This window comes from Quercus robur, chromosome 2 (genome assembly GCF_932294415.1).
Source record: "Quercus robur chromosome 2, dhQueRobu3.1, whole genome shotgun sequence".
NCBI lineage: Eukaryota > Viridiplantae > Streptophyta > Magnoliopsida > Fagales > Fagaceae > Quercus > Quercus robur.
In genome coordinates this window covers 3,676,223-3,700,928 of record NC_065535.1, presented here as the reverse complement: position 1 = coordinate 3,700,928, position 24,706 = coordinate 3,676,223, and the positions used below count along the sequence as shown (strand labels likewise).

The window sequence follows — 24,706 nt, the reverse complement described above, 5'->3', positions numbered from 1 at the left end:
AGGTTGCTTCCTCAAGTTTCCAACTTGGTGGGGATTTACCCCTTTTTTTCTTTCCTTTGGCCCTAATTGGTTTTCAACGTAGTGGGCTTCCTTTTTTTTTTTTTTTGGTAATCTCTTGATTGAATGAACTTTTGGGGACCTTTTTCCCTCCTTGTATTTCTCAGCTTAAAGATTTTTAGTAATTTTGATGCACTTTCTAAACTTCTTTCTTGCCTCAATGCACCTTTCTGTGCTTGATGAAACTTTTCCCTTTTTTTTTAAAAAATTATTTATTTATTTATTTATTCATAAATTTTCTTTTGGATGAACCTTCTACTCTTCTTGGCATGATGAATTTCAGGTTCTTCAAACTTGATGCACTTTTTTTTTCTCTCACATTGATGGAATTTCATTTCTCTTTCCTTGATTGAGTGAAAATTCCTTTTACTTTGATGATCTCTTAGCTTAATTAATTCTCTACTTGTCTTTCATGTCTTCTAGGAGAGCTTTATCAATTAGCTTCAAAACTACAAGGTCGACTCCTCCTCAATATGAGATTTAAGCATGCATACTTTGAATTTTCCCACCCTAGGTTTAGATTTTAGTAGGTTCATGCAAAAAAAGTGGCTAAAATGATCATTCTAGGTGTTAAGGTATAATCTTGTTTTACCAAAGACGGCTTCCTATCCCTAGTAATGCTTGCTTGCAGGCACAGTGACTTGAGCTCTTTTAATAAATTCCTCTTAAAAGAAAAAGTATGAATGCTCTATTGGAGACACAAAAGTTTTCAGAAATTTGGAATGAATGTATGAGCTTTTTGAATTTTTTGATGGATGGATTCTTTTTGATTGCCTTTTAAGACCATTTCTTCTTTTATTCAAAGTAATTTAGCAAAAGTGTTTACACGGATCAAATGAAATTAATCCTTTCTCAATACAATTTGATTGTTCAAGCCTTTAATCATCACAATTTAGAAAAAGTTTTGTCCAAGGGATCCTCATGTACCATTTTGAAAAAAAGGCTTTAAAAAATCTTGAAATCTTTGAAAAGAAAAAAAAATGATCTTTTTGAAAAAGTCACTAGGTGGTCCAATGCTCATAGTTCAAGGAATTTTTTTTTTTTTTTTTTTTTTTTGTTTGTTTGTTTGTTTTAAATGACTTAAGGGCTCAATGCCCCTAGTCCAGAGACTTTTTTCATTTGAAAATTTTTCTCTTTTTTTGGGAAAGATTTGGAAATCTTGATTTTTTTTTTTTTGAATTTTTTGGTTTTGTTTTTTGTTTTTTTTTTTTAAAATATATATACACAAACAAAGCTCATTAAATGCTACATGAAATTTTTGAATTAAAAAAAAAAAAAACATAGAAACATGGAATAAACAAACAAACTTTAAGCTTAACCATAATGTTGCAAACCAAATGTGGAATGAGGCAAAGTTGGGCCACTTGCTTTTTCTTGATCCATTTAGGATGCTTGAGGCTTGGTGGGCTTGAACCTTGATTATGATGAAATGGCTTGGGCTTGCACTTGGAAGGGATGCATCTTGTGAGCTTTTGCCCTTTGATGTTGATCATCCATATACACCTTTGATGGGCTCAAGTGGTGGGCTTAGAATGATTCAAGAAACAATTGGGCTTCCATTTCAAGTAGAGTTCAATCATAGGCTTTAGGGTTTGAGTTCATTCATAGCATACAAGGTTCAAAAAAATTATAATGGGCTTAAACGTTGGACTTGGGCTTATCATAGTTCAAACAACGGCCAAACACATGCATAATGCAATGCAATTTATGGGAACCGACCTAAAGGTAGGTTCTATTGGTCATTACAACATGGGTAGAAGGTAGGCTAAAGGTCCCTACAATCTAAGACGTCGTACCTCCCAACTTGTGACGCCAGGAGCGCCACGTTGGTCCGAACAGTACAGTTTATCCCTATGAACCACCATGGCATAACCATGATGATCCTTGTCACGGTGGGTGGTAGGTTCACCGCTAGGTATGTGAGTCTCAGGAAGACCACAATCCACGGCTAATACTACCGGGCTTCTAGGCTAGCACACAAATAAAATAAATTTCATTCAAGCAAATGATGCATGACATGCAAATATTATGACATATTAGACATATTATATACAAAAAGCAATAAACAAACAATGACATGGTTGGCCACTATAACCTAATTGAAGCTTCGCCCTCAATATTCCCCAGTGGAGTCGCCACTATGAGAGACCGCGCCCCCGGCCCGTTTTCATTTGGAATGTTGGGCCAAACCCACGTGAATGGATGGAGTCGTGTTATTGCCTCTCAAAATGGAGGTTCGACTAGTTATATTTTCCCCTTTAGATTAAGAGTTTTACAATGGAGTCGCCACTTATTTAATTATTGGAATAAATAAGAAAACCAAAAATTGAAAAATTCCTCATTTTATTAATCTGTAATTCAATTTACATTGATCATAGGAAAATTATATGGCTTTGGTCCTAGATACAATCTAAGATAAAGTACATGACTTTGTTTCCTAGTTATAATCTAAAAATAAAAAATTACATGGATAAGCATTTGATCTACTAAACCTTGATCTAAGCTCGGAGGCTATGTTACAAGGTGGGAAGGTGTTAGGCACCCACCTTACCGGGTGAAACCGGTCTTCTAGACTATGGTGGCCAACATTCATATCATATCATCCAATATGTCAATCAATTTACATGTTGAATTTAATATGTGTGCATGTGATAAACCCTAATTCAATTTATTAAGCATTGCATTTGGATTGAAAAATAAATTCTAATGAATGTGTGTGAATGGTGATAACCTAGATTCAAGGATTTGAAAGAATTATTAAACAAACATGTTTTTCATATTTTTTTTATGTAGATTTAAGATTAAATCTAGTGATATGGATGAACATGTGGTGAATAACCAAGAACATGTGAAGAACAAATAAGAACAATTAAAAACATTCAAACATATTCAAGGGAATTATCATACTTTAATCTTAAATTCTCATCATGGCAATATAAATAAACAGTTAGGGAAGGGGATTATAACTTCATGCAAGATCCATACGGTGAAGGAAGGGACTCTTGATGGAGGTCCTAAGGGTGGGGGAAAAGAAGAGTTAAGAGAGGGAGAGTGAGTCTCACTCAATACCTTGAGTCTCAGGAAGATCAAGATATGACAAGACTATTCAACTTCACTAGAACTCAAGAGAAGAGAAGAGAGGGGGGGTTTTTTGTGTCTTTGAAATGAAGGAGAGGAAAGGTTTATATAGTAGTGGTAGAGGAAATATGAATAGAAGACCATTTAATAAGGGTTGACAAAGAATCATGAATCTAGACCTCATTTCAGCTTTTGGGGAAATTTGGTGCATTAAATGTGAAGATTGATGAGAGTGAGGAGCAAGCAAAGTTCGGTTTTCCTGTAGCTGCTGTAACAGCCTGTAGAACCAATTTTGAAAAATCATATCTGACTCAATTCTGATTGAAATTGTCTCATTCTTATGCTCAAATTGAAGCCCCGGATGTCTAGTTTCTAGGAAAATTAACCATATTCATAGATTCAAAATATTCGGAGAGATATTGATGAAATAGTGAGCAGAGGTCATTTGTTAGAAAATGGTTTCAGCACAATTAACATTAATAGGTCCCAAATTAGCTCCCAATTAACATTAAATGGCTTCAATCACTCCCATTTCAAACTTAAATGATTCCAAATTAATGTTTAACTATCTAGTTAATTAGGTGTGTGCAACCTTACCATATAATGTAGTCCTAACCAATCAAATTATGACACATCATCGTTCTCAAATTGATTATACTTATAACGAATTGAAATCAATTATTCATAATTACATATAGTTGGACTCAATTTCTGATTATGCATCTCGGCCATTAGAACTTGATTTGATGATAACTTTCAATCTGATGGTCCGATTAGGGCTTATGACCAGTCGATTTGATCGTTACAACATCAAGATCATTTTGGTGAAATGAGGTTAAGGATCTAGTGACCAAAATTAAGATGCATATTTCCAAGGTGAAATTACCCTTTTACCCTCCATGTGAGGTCAAATGCGGGTTGCAAAATGGGGTGTCAACAGAACCTAGCATGTTTCGAATGCACTGAACCTACAACTTCTTTTTTCTTGTATTCTAACTTGCAACACCTTGAACATTGTCTAATAAATCCTATAGACTCTAAGATCTATACCTAGACAAGTTTGTCCTCATAGTTTGCCAATTGTTCTAAATTTTTAGAATCTAACAATCTCCCCCTTTGGTAATCCGTGACAAAACTTACATACAAAAGGAAATGCTCAAATACAAGAACAAATTAGAATCTAACAATCTCCCCCTTTGGTAATCCATGACAAAACTTACATACAAAATGAAATGCTCAAATACAAGAACAACCCGTTTATAATAAAATGCCCAATTGCATCACAAATCCCAATCTAAGACTCCTAACCTAGAAGTTGCAAGAAGAGGCAGAAGATCTTAATTGAAATATACTTGTCTTTCTTGAAACACTTAAAAGAACACAACAATGCATGTATGGAAATCAAGACAGATAAACAACAAATAATAAATATACAAACTAACTCTCCCCCTACGTTAGATACATAAAAAAAAACTTTTATTTTCTCCCCCCTTTAAAACAATTTCATCTCCCCCTAAATAAAAATAGTTAAAACCCTTTTCTAAAATTTCATCTATTTCTCCCCCTTTTCGTCACGTATTGACAAAGACAACCTAATCAGAAGGTAAACAGGAAATATACATAACAGAGGACAAGAGAAAATAGAGAATTAAGGGAACACAAAACATAAGCTCTATAGAAAATAGAGACAACTCCACATATGAAGAGCAACAACTCCCCCTATAAAGAGCATAGGTTTAAAAAAAAAAAACTTTCTTCCCCTATAAAAATAGAAAAAACAAAACAAGTTTTGAGAAAAACAGTTTAGGGAACATTTAGGAGGTGGAGAAAACTAAAGCAACACAAACCTAACTTAAAAAATAAGTTGAGGATACACATGAATACAATAATTCTCTCTTTCAATATATGAAAACTTGACACTATGTGACCCATAAACAGATGCATGCAAACACTCCAAGCATAATCAGTTAAGACTATACAATATAGATCTCAATGAAGTAAAAATATCTAGCATGCAATGTGTTTTCATGTGTCAAGGTGTTTTGGAAACTCAAATCGACCTCAATAGTAGAGAAAATACTTGCACATTCATTATCCATTATATCTCAAAAAATAATATTTCCATTTTTCAGCAGTTCACACATTAAGAAAAAATAGCATATACTAAAATGCATAGAATTCAAAAATTAATAAATCAATTTTTTAAATCAAGTTAAGTATCCAATTTAGCAAAGTGTATGCATGTTGTGTGTGAAAGCAATGAGACGTATGACTGCAAAAATGCAAGATGGATAAAGAAAATAATGCAATGTATGTAAATCCTATCACAAATGTGCTTGAAATTAAACTATTAGTTTCTAGGTAGTAAATCTCGAATCCTATCTCAAATGATGGATAGAAACTAAACTGTTAGTTTCTGGGTAATAAACCTCGAATCCACAAAGGGTTTCTTAAATCCTCAAGGTGATAAAACTGGAATCCACCAGAGATAGAATTATACAGAAGTCTGTATTTTATTGATAATAGTCTAATTTGCATCTAACGGCTACAAAACATATAAATACTAAGAAAAACATCTAAAACCCTAATTCACACTAATTACGCAATTAGGTGACAAAATACCAAAATTTACCGAAAATTGTAGAATTATAAACTATTGACCTTACGGGTCGTCTAAAAAAAAAATGAAATTTTCTTTTGACTTTTGAGTAAAAAGTTATTAAGGGAACAAAAAATTACTATAAATAGCAAAATTGCAATTTTCGGGGCTTAAATGGAGGAATTCGCCATTTTCAGAGGTACCTCATGGCGATGCAATGACTATTGCTCAGAAGGCCGTTTCACTTCAGCCTATCAAATTTCATGCAATTCCGATTCTGTCGCCCAAATGATTTCTACCAGTGCCTTTTTGCCTTGCACGATTTCAGGCGCGCTTGGGACTCCCAAAAAGGCCATGGCGATCTATTCTACATCAATTACATTTCTTTTTTCTTATATTCTCTATACTTGTAAAATTTCAAAAAAAATCAAAGATAAATAGCTATGTCATCAATTAAATGTTTAAATTTTAAGTTTTTGTAGTCTAAAATTATACATACAAAATAAATTCATGGATCAAATATAAATAATATCTGATTGACATGAAATTTGACATGTGTTTTAAGAACATATAGAACATGCAATTCAATTATTAGATTTTCAAAATATGTAGTTGTGGGAGGACTTGATCACACACACTACGGTACACCCTTCCTTAGGCCAAAGGCTTATAAGGCAAGGGTGGGAGGCATCTCTCCCCGATGTGGGATTGAACAAATTTGTGCGGGTGGGACGCAGGTCAATCCTTGCCTATCCCAAAGCGAACAATACCTGATTGGAGGCCGAGAAGAAATTCCTCCCACAGTAGCCATTTTAATTTGTTTAATGAGAGTTTTAGCTTTAGGTATCAATTAAGTTTGTAGCCAAACTTTGTCCTTAAACTTTGGTCCCTTTAACAATATATTAGGTCTTTACAAATAAAAAGAAAAGGCCTTAAAAAAATTTTATGTAACTAAAATTTTGAAAGAGATGTAGCTTGCAATATTGATAATGAGATTATAATGCAACTATTTCAAAATAAGCAAATTTGTATAAGGAAATTGTAAGAATTTATGTATTTGCGTGTTTTTTTGTCAATATATTAAGTTCTCTTTCTATTAAATTTTGTATAATTTAAGTTTTTTAGTGACCATGCTGAAAAAAATCTTTGCAATTGCCACTGAGTTATAACCTTAAAGAATCCAATAATAAGAGAGATTATCTATATATATATAAAACCGAAACCTTTGCTGGCACCACAATTTTCCACGTCAGCACAATATTTAAAAAAAAAAAAATAAATAAAAATTATAACTCCTCAAAACCCTAGTAACTTTACCCCTCTCTCAAGTTAATAAATATAAAGCCACGGTTTCTGCAAACTCTCTTTCTCTCCAGACGTAGGAAGCCCTAAAGCATTCAAGATCTACAATGCACAGTATAGATTTTAGCTTATAAAGTTTAGCTTTTGTAAGGTTAGTTTTGTTTATATATTAGTTAATACATAGTACTTTGTTCACCATTGAATACTTATATAATCAATTTTCAATTCAGTGTTCAAGAATTAAACCAAAATTCTAACTGCGCTATCATAAAATATTATTATTAGTATGAATTTTATGGAGTTGCGGTGTTCAAGAATTAAACCAAAATTCTTTTAAATTATCTATAATATTTTGTCCTCTGAAAATTTTATCTCTTTGATTTTATTATATTGTGTTTCTTAAGCTATAGAGAGATTTTCTTTGGTTTCTGCAAACTCTCTCTCTCTCTCCAGATGTAGGAAGCCCTAAACGCACGGTATAGCATTCAAGATCTAAAACTCACAATATAGATTTTAGTTTATAAAGTTCAGCTTTTGTAAGGTTAGTTTGTTTATATATTTAGTCCTTACGTTTAGGTTTAGGTTTAGGTTTTAAGAGATTTATATATTACTACTATGTGGCTAAATTTTCCGTGACATCAGTTTTATGTTTTTAACCAAATACATCAGGAAAGCAAGAGAAGGCGCATAAATATTTAGTCCTTACGTTTAGGTTTAGGTTTAGGTTTAGGTTTTAAGAGATTTATATATTACTACTATGTGGCTGAATTTCCCGTGACATCAGTTTTATGTTTTTTTTTTTTTTTTTTTTAATTTGTTTAATGTAAGGTTAGTTTGTTTACATCAGTTCTTTATCTCAAAGATAAGACTTTTATTTCTACCGCAAGAACTATTTAGGTATGTATCCCTTGCAAGCACACATGAACTTAAATTGTCTTTTAATATATGCATGCTTTATTATTTTCTAATAGTTTTCCCGTGCATCGCACGGGTTAGCTGCTAGTTTATTTGACTCCTAAGCATTGGAAGTTGGAAACAATAAATGCTAATAACATACCTTAGGTTTGTTTGGTTTTATTTATTTATTTTTAAATATCGTTTACTTAGGTTAGCTTGTGGTATGAACTTTGATCTTAGTTGTAAAACTATGCTAGATAAAAATAGTCCTTGTAAGAGAATAACCATGCGAATTTTAGTTATCTAATATCACATTTAGTTAGAAAGAAAAATGTATTTTTTTTTTTTTTTTTTTGTATTTACTTTTAGTATCATGTTAACAGATGCTCTTAGGGCAATCGTTAATAAACCATAATAGGAAATTTTTGACACCATTTTCTTGGGAAATATAAAAAGCTATCAACAACATTTATTGTTTTATTATTCTCCCAATAAAATATTTCAAAAAATAGCTCCTAAACCAATGTCGTAAGGATATCGGTTAACATTTCCTTTACTTTTATTTTATGATGGTTTTGTCATTTTGATTGACTAAACATCATCAATCTTTTTCTCTTGCGCATTGTGCAGCTACATAGCTGGTTTAAAGGGAAGATGCACACTAATGAAAAGGCTATATATATATATATATATATATATATATATATATATATATATAATTCTTAATAGACTTCAAAAGTGCAAGCTAAAGGCTAAATGCCATGGAGACACTTCAATTTGTTGGATAACAGGGTTCACAACTATGTATGCCACTTCACGGCACTAAATCTTTTTATTGGCACTAGAGCATTTCAACTATTTGGCTCATGGTAGGTTGTATTTTTGTCATCTTCTACGCAATGTATAATTTTAAGCATGGAAATTAAAATCCAGGTGCTTAAAAATTTTAATTTGGAACATTCATTAATCCACTTGTGTTCCATAATTGTTGGGTCCACTGATCGTTTTGGTATTTGTTTGGTTAAGATTATACAAAGCGTTTTGGAAAATATAAAGTGACAAATTCATAAGAGCAATAGGTGTTATAGGTGATGCTCCCCATAATTGATAATTGTGCTTAGCTTGGGTTCAAACTTCAAATTAGCCTATGTTTATTTGGCTACAAATATGGCTAGAGGAGCTTCGAAATCCTTTGGGAATTCTCGTTCCACACGGCAACATGCACACAAACTTTAAAACACGCTTTCATATTATTAGTTACAAACTTAGACAGTTACTAGCCTCTGAGCATGCGCTCACGCGCGTGCTCATTGGCTCTTGTATTTTTTTAGATAAAGGTTAATAATTTACATCTATTATAATTTAGAAATATATAATTTTTATTTTTCAAAGAAATAAAAAGGATAAACTTTAGAGATAAGTAGTAACAGTAATTTCTTTTTTGAACGTGAAGGGAAAAAAAATTCTAAATTTAGGAGTTATCTTTTTGAATTCAAAATAAAATTTTTTATTTGACATTTATGACCTTATTTTTAAATGAAGTTATCATTCATTAATGAGGGTATTTTTGAACTACAAAAAAATCCAGTTGAAAGAGCAGAATCCTCTTATATATAGTATAGATAAGTGATATTATTTATGCTTAAATATATTGTTGGTCTCCAAAATTAAGCATATTAGGGCCTGTTTGGTAAGAGTATTTAAATATAGTTTTTTGTTTTGCAGTCCATAAAATAGTGGGTCTCATACTTAAATTTATTGTTTGGCTAATATTTTGTAAATACAGTTTTCAAAAAACTATATACTATTTTCCTAATTTAGAACATGATTTTGAAAACGGGTAAGGGAGTGTTTTCGGGTTTTTTTTTTTTTTAATGACATAGTTGTAAATAAATTGAAAATAGTGGACCCCACATATTTGTCCAAACTCTTTTATCTCTTAAATTAAGGAGTTTATCTTTATCACAAAAAGAATTCTCATACTTCAAATTTGAAATTTATCATTAAAAGAAAAACATGATAAGTTCTATTCTCGTATCATTATCCACAAAATAATAATAATAATAATCTGCAGATTTTACATATTACTTTTTGTAAATATATATATATATATATATATTTAAATCTCAAAAATAGAAATGGTCTCCCAAACAATTATTTTTTTATTTTTAGTATTTTGAAAATTGTTCTTAAAAATGGGAACCAAACACGTATAATATAAAAATTATTATCTGAAAACTAGTTTCAAGTTCAATTTTTTGAAAATTGTTTTTATACACAAAAATCTTCCTACCAATCAAGCCCTAAGTGAATTTAGTCCTATAGTTTAAAGTGAACGTGTCATGGCCCAAATTCATGGAATATGAATTTAGATGCATGACTAACTCGGTGATCTTACATAACTCAATAAACATAATCAATTTCAAATTTAAATACAACTCCAAATAAACAATGCTCTTAATAAACCTCTTATAATATCTAAAATACACAATTTAGAAATAATCTCCAAATACTATAAAATCTAAAGTGAAATAAAAATAACTAAAAATCCTTTAAGGCTTCAAGCATTATTGACGTTGCCTAAAAACTCCCACGTTCTATCTCGCACCTTACGAAGTGATTCAAAGGTTCTGTTTCCCAACTAAACTTTAATCTGAAAATTGTAATTGATGGAATGAACCACACATTTAAAACGCAATTATTCACAATACACCACAGGATAGAGTCAAGCATAGCACAAGTATTTTGATTTTTCACAAACTCATTCAATGATATCAAATGTAATTATTCCAAAACATATAATGAACCACTTAATACATATGTAATCAAATCTTAAAATAATTCAAAAACACATACAGATAATTGATCAGAGCACAGTGTCACATAGACACATATAACATATTCTCACATACAATCCTATAAGCAGATACCAACATCTAACCCCTATTGGTGAGGGATCAACACTTATTCTCACATAGAACCCTGTGAGCAGGCTTACACATATATCTGATCAATTTTAAAAACACTTATTTTGAGTCACATATCACAAAAGCATAGTTTATACAAAATAGAATAATTTACTTAATATTAAAAATTATTCCAAATATAGAGGCATATCGAAGATCACAATATCGAATTGAAACATAAATCAAAGGATGCTTGATTCAGGGAATGAATAGGAACTGAGGAGTTTATATAAATATTTTTACCATTCGTGAGTAAGTCTGAAAAAACTTAATTTGCTAAAAGAAACGTTTTAGATACCATTTGGAAAAAAATAAGAATATGAATCTGAAATCACTTGGTTTTAAACAAATTTAAAGAACAAGAACCTTTTTAGAAAACTTATTTTGAAACTCTATTCTTTTCTGAAAATGGTTTAGTTTAGAAATCATCTTTTAAATGAGTTTCAGATGTTCAAAATATTATTTAAAAGTCAAAGATCCTCTTTAAAACATTATTTAAATGTTGAAATTTCTCTTTCAATGATGTAAAAATGCTTTTGATTAACTTTTAGAAAACGTATGCTTAAAAACATGCATGTTTGGTAAGAGATACGTGTTGTAGAAAAGTGTTGTGTTGTTTAAGTGTTATGGAAATATATGTGGGTAAAAAAGTGTTATAGAAATACGTGTTGTGTTGTTTAAACAATGAAAACTGTTGTTCAAATAACATTACCAAATAGGTCCCTTTGAAAACCTTTGACTTCTAGGAACCTAATTAACGAACAAAACTTTTGCATATTATACATAATTACTTACAGCACTTGAATCACTCTGAATGTCCAGCCGAAACAACCTCCAAAAAGTCTCAAAACACTCTTAAATAGGACCTATAATCAACCATGGAAATTATTTAATATCCTCCACAAAATATAAAGCTTATCGAATTATACAAACTAACTCACTAGGATTATACTTTACTGAGCTAAATAATTACACTGATGCAAGACATCTCTACCCAAAAATATGTTTCCTTGAATTTATCAAAACTCATAGGCAGTAGCTAAAACTTTAGGGTTTAATATATGTTCTAAATGAAAAAGTAAAACCTTATACATGATTTAAGCTTTATAACCTTGGCTTTTGTTAAAGTTAAAGCCATCATAATATATATAATCAATGAAAACGTTAAACCATCCTAATATATAACCCCAAACGTTAAAGCCATATTCATGATTAAGATTGTAATTCCATGATTTTGTTCTTGAATAAAAACCGTAGGCAACTAACTCATTAGTGTAAATCATATTCTAGGAAAATACCCCTTTTAAACAATCTACACACCACTAATGTTTCCATGATAAAATTCTAACCCTTTAATTCTTTGTTTCTAACAGTGAGAAATCATACCTTGAACAATTTGGTTGCCTCTTCAATTGTGTTTTTTCTAAACTCCAAGGAAAAATACACCTCTTAGCCTCCTTAGTAATGAAACCCTTCCTATGAAAACCCTAATTTATCTCTTCCTCTACCTTGTATTTAACACATCAGAGATGTGGGCTTGGTGGGGTAGTGGACTAAAGTTACTAACAAAAATTATTTATGACCCATCAATTATATATAAAAGAAAAATGTAATAATCTCAAAGTAAGGTTTATTTGTTTAGATAAGCTAGAATTCCAAAGGATCCCAATAACTTTTAAACTTTTAATCCAAATAGGTTTTAATTCTCTAATAATTTTCCTTAATTGATTAGGAGACCAAAAGTTTTATGTGAACAATCCCACAAAATAACACTCCACGTTACATCTTCCTCTTTTATTTATTTATTTATTATTTTAACTGCCGTACTAAATTATATGCACTAAAACTTTAATTTTATCAACTATTTTGTAGCACCACAAAATTGTCTATTCTCATCTTACTATGCGCACAAATATAGTACCTTAACTCCATAATAATAATGACAATGACGTTGTAAGGTTGAATTTATTCAACCATCTAATTGGCTTTATTCCGTGCCAAATTTGCTTGTAATTCAGCATTTAGTAACCCTGTATTTAGGTGGGATTGTTGTAAGGGTAGTGAGTGAGATAGTGTGAAGATTGCTCAAGAGTGTGCAAGAAAACAAAGTGTCGCGGCTGGGACTCGTGGGTGGACTCGCGGCTTCAACCCGCCAGAAGATGCACACGTGCCAAGCATGCTGGAAGGTGAACAGTCATGCTAGCTGGAGCACTACAGGACAAAACAGGACAACTGGCCATACGGTTAACTCGCGACTGGAACTCGCGACTTAGTCAAGCCGCGAGGTCAAGCCGCGAGCCACCCCTGTTTTGGAAAAAACCTGACGTTTCACATTCCTCTTCACTCCAGTATAAATACCCTTTTAACCCACGATTGAAAGAGAGCTTCCAGAAAGAATTTTGAGAGAGAAACCCTAAAGAAAAACCAGATTGTTTCACCCACAATCTCTACCTTAGAGTCTCATCAAATTCCCTCACTCTCTTCCTCTCCATTGTCAAAACCTTGAGAGGCATTATACCAAACCTGGTTCTCACCATTATCATCTCTGTGAGACAGTCGTTTGGAGTTCTGGGAAGCAGTTAGGAAGGAGCCAATCTTCATTGGTTGATGCTACGGTGTAGTAGCGGAATCCGGGAAGCTAGAAAAGAAAAAGGTTCGGCGCAACCTCGTTGGAGCAAGAAGCTTGGAGGGCTTAGGTGCACTGGGTAGATTAGGCTTGGAGGGTCTATTGCTGTCCTTGTATCCCAACTGTATTTTCTAGTGGATTGATTACCGCTTGGAGGGCGGCGGAGAGGTTTTTCGCCGAGGTCTTCGGTTTCCTCTTCGATAACACATCGGGTGTTATCTTTGTGTTTGCATCTTCCTTCCTCTCTATCTCTGCCTTTATATTATCTGCTGTGATTTTATTATGTTATGGCTTAGATAGTTTTTATCCTATTTCACATTATAGCATATGTTAAGTTTCCGCACACTTGTTGTTTAACATATTGCTTGTGTTGGTTAAGATATTTTTTTTGGGGGTCTAAACGTTCAAAAGTGTATTGGTACACGTTTTTGAACTTTCAGACGTTGATGATCATTAAAAAAAAAAAGGGTATTACAGAACGCATTTAGTCTATTACATGATATGGGAATATTAGAAGTGGACACATTATCATTCCACAAGAACAAGAAGTAATCACTTCGAGTATGTTAGACACCAAGATTGACCATTTAAATTTTTTAGGTACTAAAAGTGATTGCTTTAAGTTTGTTAAGGACCAAAAGTGATCACTTTAAATTTCAAGAACTAAAATCGCTAATATGCTAAAATTTAGAGATCAACAATATATTTTAACCAAAATTTTTTAACATATTATTTAAGTTTTATTCTTTGGAAAGGATGGTGAATATTTATCTATAACAAACGAGAAATTGAATTTGCTTTCTTTGTGTGTTAAACGAATGCAAAATAATATATTATCTGACACTCTCATTTGTCATATAATAATAATAATAATAATAATAATAATAATAATTATAGGTTTACATTGAATATCAATGTAAATCTTACACTGTAAACAAAACAAATATATACAATATTGTACACATTTATTTAGTTTACAATGTAAATCTTACATTACTAGTATAATGTAAACTAAAAATTTTCCTAATAAATTAATGATAATAATTGTCCTCCTTTATTTTGACCAGTAAAGTTAAAATTGGCTACTATTTATCATATTACATTTATATAAATGATGCACAACTCTTGCAAGCCAATGAAAACATTAAATAATTAAAAAAAAAAAAAACACACACACACACATACACACAATTATTTCACTTAAATGTGAATGCTAAATGCCAGCCCAATGTAAAGGATATACTCCAATTTATTGGATAACTGGTTCACAACAATGCTTGCTTTATGAATCTTTTTCCTGGCCTAATAGCATCTCAACTACTTGGTTCATGGTAGGTCTTTCATTTCTGTCTTCTTCTACACATTGTAAAGCAATCCCAACCAAAGTTTTCATCATGCCAATGTCATATTTGCCTTCCAACAGTGGATCAATAATCTCTTCAAGTGATGAGAAGTATTTGCACCCACTCTATTCATTATTTCCCTCACCCACGTAACTAGCCTTTTGTGCTCTGCCTTCCCCCCATCATCTATAGCATGGACACTCTCAAATGGACCCATTCTGGTCACCATTTCCAGCACAACAATTCCATAGCTATAAACATCCACTTTGGAGGTAATAGGTAGATTGAAAACCCAGTCTGGAGCCATATATCCTCGAGTTCTTCTTATCTTTGAGAAGCTTGAATTCATAAGGACATCTCTGTTTTGTAGCTTTGATAGGCCAAAATCTATCACTTTTGGTTGATAATTCGAGTCCAAAAGTATATTTTGAGACTTTACATCGCAATGCAAAATCTAGTCTAAGCATTCCTCATGCAAATAGGCTAGGCCTTTTGCAATACTCCCAACAATTTTGAATCTTTTCTCCCAATCAAGTGCCTTGGATGAGAGGTTTTCTGCTAAAGAACCATGCTCTATGTACTCATACACCAAAATCCTATGCTTACCTTCTACGCAATACCCCCACATCTCTATTAGGTTCATGTGGTTAATCCTTCCAATGATGCTTACTTCGGCTAGAAATTCACCTTCTCCTTGGTTGGCTTCATGGAGACGTTTGATTGCGACAACTCCATTGTCAGACAACACCCCTTTGTAGACAATTCCTCCTGCACCTCTTCCAATCTTCTCAGTAAAACTCTTTGTGGCCTTTTTAAGCTCAGTATATGTAAATTTTCTAAACCCAATGTCAAGCCGATCATAGGCTTGCTTGTCAACACGTAAACTTTTCTGGGTTCTGATGAAGAGACACCACACCAGAAAGATAAAGAAAATTTCAAGTCCACCCACTCCACTAGCAAACCAGAGCATGAATTTCAGTGTCCTGTTTTTACGGCTTTGTAGTGTACGGTTACTTTTTTTATTTTGAGAAGATAGTGTATGATCACTTGAGCAAATTAAACTGAATTCTTGTAGAGGATTGGCGTCGGACAAGATTTTGCTTTTTGGCAGTTTCAAATAGATATCGCCCCAAAAATTTGGTGAACGATATCCATTTAGCAACCGTGTCTTAGGATAACAAATTGAATAACCAATATCTTTAAAGCTGCATTGGAACGCTATGCAATCACATGCTTTCAAACATAGATCCCTACATTCATCAAAGGTGTAATTATTGAAGTTTGTAAAATCATACCTGTTAAAGTCAACATGGGATAACATCACAAAGCCTGACTCATTTTGTTCACAAGAGAGATCAACTTCAGCTTCACAGCCATCAGCCCAATCGCTTCGATTTTTCATCTTGTATCCAGGAGGGCAGGAACATTTCCTGCCAGAACCAATAACGTAACTGCATACACTGCTGACTCCACAAGCACCATCAATCGTGCAAGGTTTCTGAATGACTTGCCATGAAACCACCCAAGTCTGCCCCTCCTCTTTCCAACTGTACAATCGAACATTACCATCTTTATCAAGTGTCAATCTCCTATGAAGCACTGCTCCATAGTCAGCTGACATAAAAGTAAAATTATCGGATGAGCTGAAGTTCCCTAAGGCATCAAGGACAGCAATTTTGCTGTTGTTATACGGACTCACACTCCCTGGGTCTGGCGGCCAGTAAATACTGGAAAGATGACCATGATAAAGAAGGCAAAGAAGGCCATTTTTGTTGAAGGAAAGCTCATATAAACCAGAGGAATAGTTGGCCTTGTTTCTCGAGGAGACAAGCTTTGTGTTTCTAGTGAGTGGTTGTTGAGGAAGAAGGGTATCTGTAGGGGAGTCAAAGCTTTGCCACAAAACAACATCTTCCATGTTACGTAGAACTAAATTACCGGTGTCAGAGAGAAATAATTGGACTAAGAGGAGTGAGACAGTGTTTGTGGCCCAAACGGTGACTTTTAACTTAGTGGCATCAGTTAAGATGAGATTGCCAGTTTCGAGGAGAGAGCTTTGAGTGCTTCCCATTAACTGGCTGATCACGGTTTGCCATCCAAACTACGGTGCTTGAGTTGCTAAACCAAATGGCAAAACAATAAGCATTTTCACCCACGGAATAAAAGCCAGCAGAGAAGTCGCCATTTGGTGATATTAGAATATCTGGATTCTCTACAGATAGGGATGTGCCTGTACTGAATCTACTGATAGCGGCTGCTGCAAATGAAAGTGGGAAAGAAAATGACAGAGAGTAGAAGGAAGTGAAACAAGACTAGCGAACCCATGTTTGAAAGCTCAAGCTCGAGAGGTACTGGGTAAAGTAAGACCATAATGATTTTCTATTTAAAGTTGAAAAGGGCTATCTCAACCAAAATATTAAATGCTAAAAATTTCTGATGTAGAGCACAATGGTCAAAGTTCATTGGGAACTACAACTTTATCGTGCTAAAAATTAAAATTCTAAAAATTGAATCAAAATTTTAAAAATTAACAAACAACAAAAATTAAAATTAAGTGTGTGTGGTAAGAAATTTTTAATAATATTATTTAAATATTGTAAAAATATATATAAAAATACGTGTTGTAATATTTAAATAATAAAAAGTGTTGTTGAAATGGTAATATGCCTAAATACTATAATCTCAAAACATAAAGAACCTGAACCAAAAAAGAAGTCAAAGAAACGGACACCTTTCAAAGTTCACAAAGTCCACTGCTTCCCTTAAAGCCTTAGATAAAGCCACAAATCCTTCAAGTTCTACAACCTTCCAGTTTAGTGCCAGAGCACCATCAAGCTCCACAGACGCTCCTTTCTCCCTTGCTTCGCAAAGACCCAACAATGCCGTGGGCAATCTGGATCAACAATCATGCGGTAGAGCTCAGCAGCTCCATGATCAACAACATACGATGGGATCTGCTCATGATCTATGGATGGACGAACAAAGATCTGCTGAACTCTTAGAGTTTCATCTTCCTTCTGACAGAGCAAAGCATGGGGGATGGGTGCCTTCCTCTCACGCACCCAACATGGCACAACACTCCGAATCCATGGTGGAGATTCAGCTTAGACCTTCCTTTGGGTCAAAGGACATCAAGCACCTCAGGGGATCGCTTGCAGTCCGACCTCTCAGAAATATCACTGGACCTGCTAGAAAGGGAGCAAGCTCCAGTGGAAATTTGTCAGAGAAAGTTTCTCACGGGCGAGACAATAGGAGTTTTAATTTAAGGACTCTTCCACAGCTTAAGCTCATTCAGACTCTGTCATTCACGGAGAGCTTCACCTTGGGGACTGTCACGAGACAGACGCAGTTGCAATTGCTAGAGCATGCCATTACACTAGCGTAGAACCTTGTGATGCCCAAGGAGGAATTAAGTCAGGTGGGATGGAAATGGATGACAATCAGGAGGGCTTTTGCCCAAGCATGTGAGTCCTTTTCTTCCTCTCTATCCCCAAAAATGAATATACTAGTCTGGAATTGTAGAGGGGCTATGAAGCCCTCTTTTCGTAGCACTATTCGTGATCTGACAAATTTTCATTCTCCTGGCATTGTGGTTGTCACGGAGACTCGCATAAGTGGCTCTAGAGCTGGTGAAATCCTTCATGCCCTGCCTTATGATGGAATCCACACAACTGATCCCATTGGCTATGTTGGAGGAATTTGGCTTTTATGGCGCAAGGATATGGTGGACATGGACGTGCTCACTGTCACAAAACAAGAGATACATGCGTATTCTCCTCTCCTTCTCCTTGGCTTCTTTCCTCTATATATGGAAGTCTGATAATTTGTGCTCAGTCTCTCTCCTTCATGGCCTTCCTTGGACCATTGTGGGTGATTTTAATGATGTCATTGATAGCACTGAAAAGCTAGGGGGTAATCCAGTTAGCCTTAGACACATTACAGCCTATAGGAACTGCATGAACTTTTGTAACATGATTGATCTGGGATTCTCTGGTGCCTCTTTCATGTGGACCAATCATAGAGATATCAATGCATTAATCCAACAAAGAATTGGTAGATGTTGGACTAATCCTAACTGGACCTTACTCTTTCCTAATGCCAATGTCACCCATCTTCCTAGGGTGAGTTCAGATCATTGCCCTCTTCTCCTGAGATTATTTGAGAATGGTCAGAGGAGACTGGAACGGCCTTTTCGTTTTGAAAAAATGTGGCTTAGCCATCTAGGTTTTCAGCAAATTATGGAAAAGGCCTGGGAGATTATGCCAAGTCTGGGTCTAGCCATCTCCACCTTCAAAGATCTGGCAACCACCTGGAACAAGGATATTTTTGGGAGCATCTTTGCAAGGAAAAGGCAGCTCCTTGCCAGAATTGGGGGTTTCCAGAAAGCTTTAGCTACTCGACCCTTGGCTTTCCTTATTTCTTTGGAACAAGAACTCTCCTTGGAATATGCCTCTTTACTAAATCAAGAAGAGGATTTTAGGGCTTTAAAATCTCAGGTGGACTGGCAACTTTTTGGTGATAGAAATACAACATTCTACCACACAAAAACAATTATTAAGAGGAAGCACAATCGAATTCGGAGGATCATGAATCAATCTAGGGAATGGGTTGAGGACAAAGATCAGGTGATGGACATTATTCTTAGTGGATACAAAGAGCTTTGTCAAACCCAACACTTGACCTCCATCTCCACTGTAGACTTGGAAATTGAATGGGCTGTTGCTCTCTCTGAAGAGGACTCCCGCAAGCTTTCTGTCATACCCTTGCATACGAAAATTCTCAAAGCCTTCTCCTCTTTGAAACCTTATAAAGCCCCAAGAGTGGACGGTCTTCATGCTAGCTTCTTCCAACATTTTTGGCACATTCTTGGATCATCAGTCATTGATGAAATTCTGACTATCTTCGCAACTAAGCGAATTCCCTCATATTTGAACCATACCTTGTTGACTCTCATTCCAAAGAGAAATGGTTCGGAAGTCCTTGGCCATTTTAGGCCAATTAGCCTCTGCACAACTATTTATAAAATTGTCTCAAAAATCATTGTCAATAGAATAAGGCCCCATGTGCAGCACTTAGTCTCTCCTCTTCAAGCTGCCTTCATCCCTGGTAGAAAAGGGCTTGACAACATGATCATAGCCCAAGAGATTCTTCACTCTATGGAAAAGAAAAAAGGGAGGGTTGGCACTATGGCATTAAAGATCGACCTTGAAAAGGCTTTTGGTCGCCTTGAATGGAGTTTTATCAAGGAAGTTCTTGTCCATTTTAATTTTCCCTCTAATCTCATTGCCATCATCATGGATTGTATTTCGTCAACCTCTGTTTCCGTGCTTTTTAATGGTGGTAAGCTCCCTACTTTCAGTCCATCCCGTGGTATCCGGCAAGGAGACCCGATATCACCATACATTTTTATTATGTGTCTTGAATATCTTGGGCTTCTTATTCATGATAAAACTGCAAATAATTCTTGGAAACCCATCAAAGCTCCTAGGTCTGGGCCAACCTTCTCCCATCTATTCTTTGCCGATGACTTGATGCTTTTTGGCCAAGCTAGTCTTAAGAACAGTGAGACAATTGATGAAGTGCTAACTACTTTTTGTTAACTCTTTGGGCAGAAAGTTAGCAAGGAAAAATCTAGAGTCCTTTTCTCAAAAAACACTCCTGAAGAAACTAGAAGAGTAATTTGTGGTTCTATGGGCATGCTCGAAACCCGAAAATTTGACAAGTATCTTAGGTTCCCGCTAAAATTTGCTGATCGTGGTGCTAGGGACTTTAACTTCATTATCCACAAGGTGCAAGAAAAGCTAGCAAGATGGCAAGCTAGGCTACTATCCCTTGCTAGTAGGAGGACCCTTAATAAGTCATCTTCAGGTGCAATTCTTGATTATGTCATGCAAGGTGCCTTGTTGCCAAGTAAAGTTTGCAAAGAAATCAACCGTGCAAATAGAAAATTCCTTTGGGGCTCGACTCCAGAAAAAAGGAAGATGCACCTTGTGAATTAGGACACTGTCACTTGGCCTAAAGACCATGGTGGATTGGGTATTCTTGAAACAAGACTGCGGAATCTCGCTCTTATTGCTAAACTGAACTGGAAATTACTGTATGAGGACCACTCCCCTTGGGCTCAAGTCCTAAAAGCTAAATACCTCTCCAACAATACTAGCAGGAACCCATGGATCTCTAAAGGCTCTTGCTCCTGCACGTGGGCAGCTTGTAAAGCAGCCAAACCCCTTCTGGATAGCGGCATACGGAAGGTAATTACCTCTGGTGCCTCTACTTCCTTTTGGTTTGATAACTGGACTTCTCTCGGCCCTCTAAGAGCCCAATTAATTGGTCCTCTCAATTATGGTGAGGAAAATCAACTTGTCAACCAAGCCTTTGACACATATGGCAATTGGAACATACAGCTCTCTTTTGATCTCCCTGATAATATTTTGAAAATCATCCAAGCTATCCCCACCGTTTTAGCTTCTCAAGGGGAAGACTTGATTGCTTGGGCCTTCACTAATGATGGTGTCTTCTCTCTTTGGACTACCTATATTGCAGCAAAGGGTTTAAATACCTTGAACCCGACCACTCCCTCTCTCACTTGGATATGGAAGCTTAGAGTTCCTTCGAAGCTCGTCCTTTTTATTTGGCTTTGTACTTATAATAGCATACCTGTAAAAGAAGTTTTGGGTTCACAGGGTTTAAGCCTTGACCAGCGATGCTCCATCTCTAAATCACAATCCGAGTCCATTAGCCACATGCTTAAAGAATGTCCCTACTTTGTCAGTTTTTGGAACCGGCTTGGCCCTCCCACAGGTCTATACAACTCATTCGGCCTCCCTTTATCAAATTGGTTGCATGACAACTGCTCCTCTATTCTGCCCTCTCGGCACCATGGCATACCATTGTCCACTCTTTTTATTTTTGGTATTTGGTCTTTATGGACTAATAGAAATTATGCTACTTACCAAGCTAAACCTCTGAACCAGCAGCTTCTAAAAGAGTGTGTTGCAAAAGCTTTAGAGTATCATTTTCTCACAGCTTCATCTAAAGTCCCTAGTGCAAGGCCTCGGCTCAATGCCAAATGGGACAAACCCCCACCAGGCTGGTATAAGCTAAATTATGATGCTTCCATTACCAATGGCCATGCTGGTGCGGGTGGTCTTCTTCGTGATTCGAATGGGACTTGGGTCCAAGGTTTCTCTAAACCATTAGGCATTACCACGGTCCTAATGGCTGAACTTTGGGCTTTGAGAGAAGGGCTTCGCATGGCAAGACAACTTAATATATATTATCTTATAGTTAATGTTGATTCCTCTGATGTTGTTAAGCTCTTTTCCTCCTCATCTTCCTCTAATAGACTAACTTGGCCATTGGTGGCTGAATGCAGGGACATTCTCCAAGCTTTCCATCAGGTCCAGCTCAGCCACTGCTATAGGGAGACCAACCATGCTGCTGACTTACTTGCTAAAATAGGAAGTTCACAACGCGAGGATTTTGTTTATTATGTTACTCCTCCTTTTTTCTTGTTGGATGTATTAACTTTTGATTGCGCTAGTGACAACGCCCTTAATGTTTCTGTAAATCCTAAAACTACTGTATCTTTTGATACCCGTTCCCTTGTGGGTTAGTTTGCAATAGACTCGTGGTTTAATAAAAAAAAAAAAAAAAACACTATAATTCTATCCTGTATCAACAGAGTTTGAAGTGGTCTTCGCCCAATAGGATTAGTTCATGATATTTTATTAAATTTGGGTCAATAGAAAAAGGAGGAAGAAGATAGTTCTGTTTAAATATAGGGGAGATGCACATGGGCGGCACCGCTTGGAGCCCAGAATTGGCCCAAAATCAATTATGAATAATATTTTTTTTAATCTTGTTTTTGTTTTGACCTCTCTAAAATAAAATTTTGAATACCTTAATTTTAGATTTTTTTTAAGCCCAGCTAAAAGAAATTTGAATATGATCATTTTAACAATATCCTGACATTTTTAAATACAAAAAAAGCTCAATAACAAACCAATTTGATCTAAATTCTAGGAAAAAGAAATTGATAAGCCCAATAACAAAAGTAGAAATTTGTTAATCTTAAATCTTAGAAAAAACACATTTAGATCTTAAAAAATTTGAAATATATCAATCAAATGAAAGATTAATAGATGAATGATTGCTTGACTGTGAACACTGAAAGAGATGTAACTCATATGATTGATAATGAAAATATTTTGTAATGATTTCAAAATATGAAGCATCATAGAAAGCAATTGTAAAACTTTATATATTTCAGTTTTTGTTTTTTGTAATGTCAATATATTCAAGTTCTCTTTTGTTTTAAATTTTGTATAATTTATTTTTTTATTGACCCCTAAAAAATAATCCTAGAGCTACAACTAGAGATGCATAGCTTATGTGGTCCTAGAAAATCCAATCTTAAAATTCTGGCACCCTCCTTGCTCAAAGCCTGCACTGTCCAAATTTGAACATACAATGGCCGGTGTAACTCCAAGCCCAATTGATATAGCTGTGTGGTTGATGGTTCACAAAATTTTAATGCGGAAGAAACTAAAGTCTAATTCTATGAGGACTGTTTGTGAAAAGGTAGGATAAGAATATCCAACTAACTTTTCTAAATTTTCTTCTAAGTGACCTCTCTCAACTGAAAGCTCTTTCTACTCCGGTTTGCTTTTCGTCGGCGCTTTACTTTGGCGTTGTTTCCTATTTCCTGCCTTGTCTTGTCCCTTTTGTCCTTTCTTTCTTCACTTCTGCTCATCCTTACACTTGTTCCTCCTCAAGACTCGCATATCTCTTGCTTTTCCCAACTTTCAACCTCTTATCTTTAGTTGCTTTGTTTGTTGAACCCGAGAAGTAAACTTTGTATGGTTCTTTTGTTTATCCTTCCTTTATTTCCTTGGTCTACCTTTTCAACTCCTTTATTACTTGTTTCAACCTTTCCTTACTCCTTTCTTTTGTCCTTTCTTCTCCGTGTCTTTCCTTGTTTTCTTTGGGTCCCTGTTTCCTGACTTTCTACACTGACCATGGGGGACCACATCCCTGCAAGGGAGTATGGCTGGACTGAGAGCAGTGGGTCTGATATTAGTGTCGGCCCCTTCACTAAAGCTACTGATGCCTCCTCCCAGACTAGTGACGAAAATGAGACTCCTTTTGCTCGACATGTACCAGTTCTTGAAGCGGACATGGATAATCTCAACATGCAAAGAGATCTCTGGTCCTATTGTGCCATTGGGTTCTTGTTGGACTACAGGAAATTTTCTGTACAACATCTACAACAAGTTATTAACTCTGCATGGCGTATCAGAGGGGTAGTTTCAGTTGTTGGCCGAGATTCTTTTTTCTACCTCATCCATTTTGAACTTTTAGAGGATTTGAATCACTTCTGTTCGGAAGGTCCTTGGGCTGTAGATGGTGCTTTATTAATCTTGGAAAAATGGAGACCAAATCTGGTGCTCAATCGTTTGCAACTCAACTATGTCTCTCTATAGGTCCAGCTTCATGGATTGCCCCTTGATTATCAATACCCAGAATTGGCTGAGTGCATGGGTCAGTTAATGGGAATATTTGAGAAGGTGGATTGGGAGGATTGTATTCCCAGGAACATTAGATTTATGAGAGTAAGGGTGAGAATTGATCCATGGATGCCCCTGCCTACTGGATTCATGCTTCAACTGGATGATGGGACTCGGACTTGGGTGCAGTGTAGATATGAAAGAGTGCACAAGCTCTGTACCTGTTGTGGCTTAATTGGACACATGAAGGGCCAATGCAATGAGAGTATGGATGAGATTGAGAGAATGCTCATCCGTCAAAGGAACAGGATTCAGCGAACTCACCAAGTCCA

At 35.2% G+C, this 24,706-nt stretch overlaps 1 pseudogene; it reads right to left on the bottom strand.

The window, feature by feature from the left end:
- Positions 1-14,807: 14,807 nt before the first annotated feature.
- On the bottom strand, positions 14,808-17,190 carry LOC126716193 (putative receptor protein kinase ZmPK1; annotated as a pseudogene).
- Between the last annotated feature and the right edge of the window lie 7,516 nt (positions 17,191-24,706).